An 8,224-nucleotide genomic window follows, 5' to 3' on the forward strand; every position below is an offset into this window, starting at 1 on the left:
TCCTTCGTTCCTTCGTTCCTTCCTTCGTTCGTTCCTTCCTTCCTTCCTTCCTTCCTTCCTTCCTTCCTTCCTTCCTTCCTTCCTTCCTTTCTTCCTTCCTTCCTTTCCTCCTAAGGGTTCTCTACCACTGAGCTGTATCCCCAGCCCTATTTTTTTCTGAGACAGGTTCTTAGACTGGCCTTGAACTTGTGATTCTCCTATCTCAGTCTCCCACGTAGCTGGGATTACAGGGATGTGCCACTGTACCCAACCAGGTTCAGGTATTTTCTGTAAAATACCTGTTGTTGAATAATTCAATGAACAATAGACTCCAGTTTTTTTTCTTTTTTCTTTTCTTTTCTTTCTTTCTTTTTTTTCTTTCTTTCTTTTTTTTTTTTTTTTTTTTTTTTTTTTTGTGTGTGTGTGTGGTGCTGGGGATTGAATCCAGACCTTGTACATTCGAGGCAAGCACTGTACCAACTGAGCTATATCTCCAGCCCAACAATAGACTCCAAACACTTTAAGTTTCACAAACTATTAATTTGTCCAAATAAACCTTAGAAGCCACTTCAGGTTGTACTGGCTCTCTTCTCAATGCCAAAGATATTTTTTTTGTTATAATTTCTCCACACAAACTACTGATGAGCTAATTAATTATTCAATCATTTCTAAAGCAATGGACTGTTCATTTCCTGGCACTGAGAAGGTTCCCAGAATGTTGGATTCCCAGTGTTAAAACCAGAATGTATCTAGACAAACTGGGATGACTTGGTCACTCTGTCACTTTGAGTTTGGCATTGACTCAGATAGTCAACTGAGCAGTATTGATAACACCTGTTAACCCATGAAGCCAAGGAAAAACCTTCCAAATCATTTACCTTAGCAGATAATGAAACCCAAGCAAGCGTAGACCAGATATTCAGCCGTCTAGGATGTCTGGAGGTTTTGTCCAGCAAGGAATCCCTCAGTAAAAGGCAGAATGCCAGACTTGGAGCTGGCTAGTTAAAAATATGATGTCCACTACCTGCAGACTGCTTTTTGAAACTTCCAGCATCCGTGCTAGCTAGGGGGCAGCAGGAGAGACAGCTAGAGGAGCTTCTATCTTGCAACTTCACTACTAATGACACCAACATACCAATGGGCAGGAGCTGGAGTTTAACTCCTTCCTCCTCAACATTCACCAGGCATGGAGGACCTCATTAGATGTGGGCACAGTATTGTGGAGAGCCTGAGAGCCAGAGCTGACCTTGAAGGGGCTCAGAAAAAGATCCTTGTCATTGCCAACATGCTGCGCTTGTCTAACATGGTGATGGGGCATGTTGAGAAGAGGGCTTTCCAGAAAGTACTTCTTGATAGGCAGGATGCTGCTCACCTATGTGGTCAGTTCCTTGTGGTGCACTACCTGACATGAGCCAGTCACTCCCAGCCACTGGACAGCGTTTTCACTGTGCAAGAATGTGCAAGTGTGTGTGTGTGTGCAGGCACGCACTAGAGAGAGAAGGGCCTGCAGCAGGAGAGACAGCAAGAGGAGCTTCTGCCTGCACCTTCACCTGGAGGCCGCCTTTTGAAATGTATGCTCGCCTTAACCGTGAAAACCACTTGGGAGTAATTGTGCTCAAACCTGCTCTGTTTTCCATGACATCTTAGAGGGGGAGCTAGTGCCACCAAGATGCATGGTGCTTAGGAAATAAAAGAAATCCTGGTTCTCTCACCCTCACTCTTACTGGGGGAGGGAAGGGATGGTTTTGGTTGTTTTGTCCACATGTCTTGTGCACATCTGGAAAGGCGCTGCAGTGTGCCTTGCGTGCACGACTGTCCACACTGCTCACACCTTGTCATCAGCCGTCTTTGTGTTTCCTAATGGATAGGTTGGAGCAAAAGCAGAAAGGAAAGAGGTCTTCTCTTCCTGCACTGGTTTAGTGTTTCAGTTCCCATGCTCCTGCCCCTAGCCATCACCCCCATCCCTACTCTGAAACAAATAACATGTAGACTACTAACTACTTACGTTCTCATCCTTCCCTGAAGCAGCTACCTAGAGGAAGCAGTTGTTGTGGATAATGGGACAGAGGTTCTTAAATGCTCTTCCTTGGCCTGAGGCTGAGATGGTTGCCTCAGAAGCAGAGAACTTTTTAAAAATTAGATTTTGCTGGGCATGGTGGTGCATGCCTGTAATCCCCGTAATTCAGGAGGTTGAGTCTGGAGGGTTATAAATTCAAGACCAGTTTCAGCAAATTAGTGAGGCTCTAAGGACTTAGCAAGACCCTGTTTAAAAATAAAAATACATAAAAGGAGCTAGGGATGTGGTTCAGTGATTAAGCCATCCTGGGTTCAATTAGATTCTTGGGCCTATCCCAGACCTTCTGAATTAGAACATTCTTTTTTTGTCTCTAAGGTCATTTTTATGTACTTAGAAGGTTTTTCTTTTAATTAAAGATGATAGCATTTGAAAGTGTGTGCTGAACTAAGAATTCATGTGTGAAGGAGCTGGGTGTGTAGCTCATAGAGGAGCCCTTGTCTAGCATGTGCAAGACCCTGAGTTTGCTTCCCAGCACTAAAGAACACCTCTCTGAAGAGCAAGACCTGTCAAGTTCAAAATAAAATCTTATTAATAGCCTACCTTTAAAAAGAGTAAATAAACAGAAATAAAAGCACTGTGGAGCTGTGGCTGTGGCTCAGTGGCAGAGGGCTCGCCTAGCACTTGTGAGGCCCTGGCTTCCATCCTCAGCACCACATATAAATAAAGGTATTGTGTGCAACTACAACTAAAGAAAAAAATATTTCAAAAAAAAAGCACTGGGGATATAGCTCAGTGGGAAAGCATACTTTACTGGTTCAATCCCCACTTCTGCAAAACAAAAAAACAAAAACACCTCAAATTCATTGCAGTGTGACACATGTGGCACTTGAAGTGACTGAGTTTAAACTGTACTCTGCCATGCGTAATGTACTCCTCAATAGCAGCGATAAGCAGAGAACCCCATACGATCTATGTCACAACCAAATTCTTTTTTCCTCTTTTCATATTTTTTATTGGTGCATTATAATTGTATACAATGGTGGGATTTGTTGTTACATATTCGTACATGCACATGACAAATTGGCCAAATTATATTTGGCCAGTGTCATTCCCTAGTATTTCCTCTTTCCCTCTCCATAATCCCCTTCCTCTATTCAACTGATCTCTCTTTAATTTCCACGGGATCCCCTCTCCCCATGTCTCTTTTTCTTTTTCCTCCTTAACTTCCACACGAGAGAAAACATACAACATTTGACCTTCTGAGTTTGGCTTATTTCACTTAATGGTCTCAAGTTCCATCCATTTTCCTACAAATGGCACAATTTCATTTTTATTTATGACTGAATAAAACTTAATTATGTATACATATCACATTTTCTTTATCCATTCATCCATTGATGGATGCCTAGACTAGTTCCATAGTTTGGCCGTTGTGAATTGTGCTGCTATAAACATGGATATGCATGTATCACTATAGTTTTATGATGACTTTAATTCCTTAGGATAAATACCAAGGAGTGGTCTAGCAGAGTCATGTGGTGGATCCATTTTGAATTGAGTTTTGTGCAGGGTGAGAAATAAGGGTCTAGTTTCCTTCTTCTACACATGAATAACCAGTTTTCCCAGCACCACTTGTTAGAAAGGCTATCTTCTCTCCAAAGTATGTTTTTGACAGCTTTGTCAAGAATGAGATGATGTTAGGTGTGTGGATTTTTCTCTCTATCTTCTGTTTTGTGCCCTTGGTCTATGTGTCTGTTTTCATACCAATGTCATGCAGTTTTTGTTACCATCGCTTTGTAGTATAATTTGAAATCAGGTAATTGTGATGTCTCCAGCATTGTTTTTTTTGGCTTAGAATTGCTTTGACTATTCTGGGTCTTTTATTCTTCCAAATGAGTTTGAGGATTTTTTTTTCTAGTTCTATGAAGAATGTCATTGATATTTTGATGGGGATTGCATTGAATCTGTATATTGCTTTTGGTAGTATGGCCATGTGAACAATATTAATTTTGCCTGTCCATGAACATGGGGAGGTCTTTCATCTTCTAAAGTCTTCTTCAATGTACCATAACTCTCATTGTAGAGGTCTTTCACCACCTGGGTTAAATTTATTCCTAGGTATTTTATTTTTGAGGCTATTGTGAATGGAATTGTTTTCCTGATTTCTTTCTCAGTAGATTCATTACTGATACATAGGAAAGCTAATGATTTTTGTTTGTGGATTTTGTAACCTGCTACTTTGCTGCTTTGTTTATTATCTCTAGTAATCTTCTGGTGGAGCTTTTGGGATCTTCTAAGTTATAGGATCATATCATTGGCAAACAGTAATAATTTCATGTTTTCCTTTCCTATTTTTTACCCCTTTTATTTCCTTCTCTTGTCTAATTGCTGTGGTTTGAATTTCTAGTACAATATTAAATAGGTGTGGTGAGAGTGAACAACCTTGTCTTGTTCCAGATTTTAAAGGAAATGCTTTCAGGTTTTTCCTCACTCACTGTGTTGTCTCTAGGATTTTTGTATATTGTGTTATGATGTTGAGATAGGTTCCTTCTATCACTAGTTTCTTCAGCACTTTTTTTTAAAAATCATGAATGAGTATTGAATTTTGTTGAATGCTTTCTCTGCATATATTAAGAGAACTAAGTGATTTTTGTTTTCATTCTATTTATGTGATGAATTACATTTATTGATTTGCATTTGTTAAGCCATTCTTGCATTCTGGGATAAATACAACTTGGTCATGATGTACCATCTTCTTAATATGGTGTTGCATACAATTTGCTAATATTTTTATTTTGCATTAGTTCATCAGGGATATTAGTTTGTAGTTTTCTTTCTTTGTGTTCTTATCTGGTTTTGGTATGAGTATAATACTGGCTTCATAGAATAAATTTGGAAGTGTTCAGTTTCTTTTTATTTCATGGAATAATTTGAGGAGCATTGACACTAGTTCTTCTTTAAAGATCTGGTAGAATGGTTGAGAATTCTTCTGGTCCTGGGATTTTTTTCCTCTCTCTCTCTCTCTTTTTTGGGGGTGGTGGTGGTGGTTACTGGGGATTAAGCTCAAGGGCACTCAACCATTGAGTAACATCCCCAGCCCTGTTTTGTATTTTATTTAGAGACAGGGTCTCACTTAGTTGCTTAGTGCTTTTCGGGCTTTGAACTCATGATCCTCATGCCTCAGCCTCCTGAGCCACTGGGATTACAGGTGTGCACCATTGTGCCTGGCCCTGGGCTTCTTCTGTTGGAAGTTTTTTTTTTGTGTGTGTGTGTGGTGTCTGTGTGTGTGTGTGTGTGTGTGTGTGTGTGTGTGTGTGTTTGTGGTGCCAGGGATTGAACCCAGGGCCTTATGCATGCAAGGCAAGCACTCTACCAACTGAGCTATATATATCCCCAGCCCTGGAAGTATTTTTATTACTTGTTTTATCTCATTGCTAATTATTGGTATGTTTTGTTTTTTTCTGTACTCTCGACTCAATTTTGGCAGATTGCATGTGTCTAGAAATGTATTCATTTCTTCTGGTTTTCCAATTTGTTGGAGTGTAAGTTTTCAAAATATTTCCTAATTATCCTCTGGATTTTGTAATGTCTGGTGGTTTCTCGTTTTTCATCTCTAATTTTATTAATTTGGGTCTTCTTTTTCTGTTGCTTAGGCTGACTAAAGGTTTATTAGTCTTGTTTATGTTTTCCAAGAACCAACTCTTTTTCTCATTGATCCTTTGCATTGTTTTTTAATTCTCAATTTTATTGATTTTGGCTCTGATCTTATTTATTTCCTTTCTTCTACTGGTTTGGGAATTGGTTTGTTTTTCTTTTTCAAGGGTCTTTAGATGCACCATTAAGTTTTTATTTGGGATCTTTCCGATTTTCTTACATAGGTATAGATGGTTGTAAACTTTTTTCTTAAAACTGTCTTCAGTCTAAGAGGTTCTGGTATGTTATATTATTATTCTCGTTTGATTCTCAGATTTTTTTCAATTTCTCCCATGATTTGTTAACCCATTCATCAATTGAAAGTGTATTGTTCAATCTTCATAGGTTTATATAGCTTTTGTAGGGTTTTTCAGTGTTGATTTATAATTTCATCCCATTATTATCTGATAAGAGGCAAGGATTTATTTATTTATCTGTCTTATATTTGCCAAGATTTGCTTTGTGGACTAACATAATCTATTTGGCAGAAGGTTCCATGAACCACTGGAAAGAAAGTGTATTCAATTTTTGTTGGATGAAATATTCTATAGAATATTCTGTTAAGTCCATTTTTCAGGTCCAACAAGTCTTAATTATTGAGTTTATGTCTAGATGACCTGCCTATTGATGAGAGTTGTGTTAAAATCACCCAATATTATTGTATTGAGATCTGTTTGAGGCTTTGAGTAGTGTCTCTTATGTAATTAGTTATACCAATGTTAGGTGCACAAATACTTACTATTGTTTTATTTTCTTGTTGGATTGTTCCCTTTACCAATATGAAGTGACCATTTTTGTCTCTTCTGATTAATTTTGGCTTGAAATCTGTTTTGGTAGATGTGAGAATAGCAACTCCTGCTTGTTTTCAGGCTCCATTCTCATACCAATTTCCATCCTTTTACTTTCAGCCTGTATCTGTCTTTGCCTGTGAGTCTCTTGCAAACACACATTGTTGGGTCTTGTTTTTTAATCCATCTTTCCAGTTTTTACTCTATTAAAAAGATTTTCAACTAAATATTTTGACTTGTGTCTTTCAATTCCAAGATTTCTATTTGAGTCTTTTCAATATCTGTAGCTCCTTATTGATTTTTTTTTTTTTTTTAAAGAGAGTGAGAGAGGAGAGAGAGAGAGAGAATTTTTTAAATATTTTTTTAGTTCTCGGCAGACACATCTTTGTTGGCGTGTAGTGCTGAGGATCGAACCCGGGCCACACGCATGCCAGACGAGCGCGCTACCGCTTGAGCCACATCCCCAGCCCTCCTTATTGAATTTTAATGTTATTTTATAGCTGTAGTTGAACACTATACCTTTATTTTATTTATTTTATGTGGTGCTGAGGATTGAACCCAGGGCCTCGCAGGTGCTGGGCGAGTGCTCTACTGCTGAGCCACACCGCTGAGCCACAACCCCAGCCCCTTCTTATTGAATTTTTCATTCATATCTTCACCATGTCCTTGAGTCATTCAGTTGTTTTTCAGTGTCCTCTTGGAATTAATTGATCATTTTTATAATCATTCTTTTGAATTTCTTTTCTGATATTTTATCCACTTCCGTGTCTTTAGAGTCAGTTGCTGGTGAACTATAAACTTAAGGAGCATTGTATCACCTTATTTCTTCACATTTCTTGTATTCCTATTTTTATACATTTGTTTTTGTGATGGATTTCTCTTTCTCTCTTATGTGTGGGCCTTTTCAGTCTGTGACCTTTTCTTGCCAATGTGTCTTAGAGTGATGAGATCCCCTTGTAGGTGGGTATTTACAGCCATTGTGTTATTTTTGCTGTAGAAGTTGATGTCCATGAGAGACCTTGAAGACACACCCCTAGTTGTTCCTATTTGGAGTCTGATTGTTAGCTTTTTTGTCTCTTCTATTTGTTGTATTTATTAAAGTATAGCCCAGATTCTGCCTTTCAATGAGAAACACCCTTTGCTGTTTGCAAGTGGTAATTTAGAATCCATATTAGCAGAGACAATCCTTATTTTTCAAGTCTCAAACTGGCCAGATCTACAATTTCCAGTCATAATCATCAGTTGCCTTGGACACTGCTACACACATTCCAAATACCATGGAAGAAAACCCAATCTTTAACCTCTAAGTTTATTCATTTGCCATATTACCTGCAATCCAAATTTGTTTTATTTAATAATTTATACTCCATCTCATGACATATCTGGCTCTAACTGAACTTTACCCGTGGATTCCTTTTCAACTTTGTTATGATTACACAAACACACACACACACAAATGCCAAGTATAGTACTCATGGTTTTTTAGAATTACAAAAAGGGGAAAACAACCTGTAATTCCAGAGCATTATTTTGTGTACATCTTTATAAAAAATGCTTTTGAATTGCTGTGGTCATGATTGTACAATTTTAGTTTTATTCTCATCACCTTATTTGTACTTGACTTACTATAGACTTTTCTTATTATATTGGCTGAGGGATTTCCACTTCAGGTTCCACTACTCTTATGAAATGTAATCCATGCCACTTTTGATAATTTTCTGAAGAACTTCATCTACTATTCTGTGTA

The 8,224-nt window shown here is 38.2% G+C and overlaps 1 pseudogene; it reads left to right on the plus strand.

Annotated features, from left to right (window-relative positions):
• Positions 1 to 816: 816 nt before the first annotated feature.
• Positions 817 to 1,409, plus strand: LOC144250749 (Golgi SNAP receptor complex member 2 pseudogene; annotated as a pseudogene).
• The last annotated feature ends 6,815 nt before the right edge of the window (positions 1,410 to 8,224 follow it).

The sequence above is a fragment of the Urocitellus parryii genome, chromosome 1 (genome assembly GCF_045843805.1).
Source record: "Urocitellus parryii isolate mUroPar1 chromosome 1, mUroPar1.hap1, whole genome shotgun sequence".
NCBI lineage: Eukaryota > Metazoa > Chordata > Mammalia > Rodentia > Sciuridae > Urocitellus > Urocitellus parryii.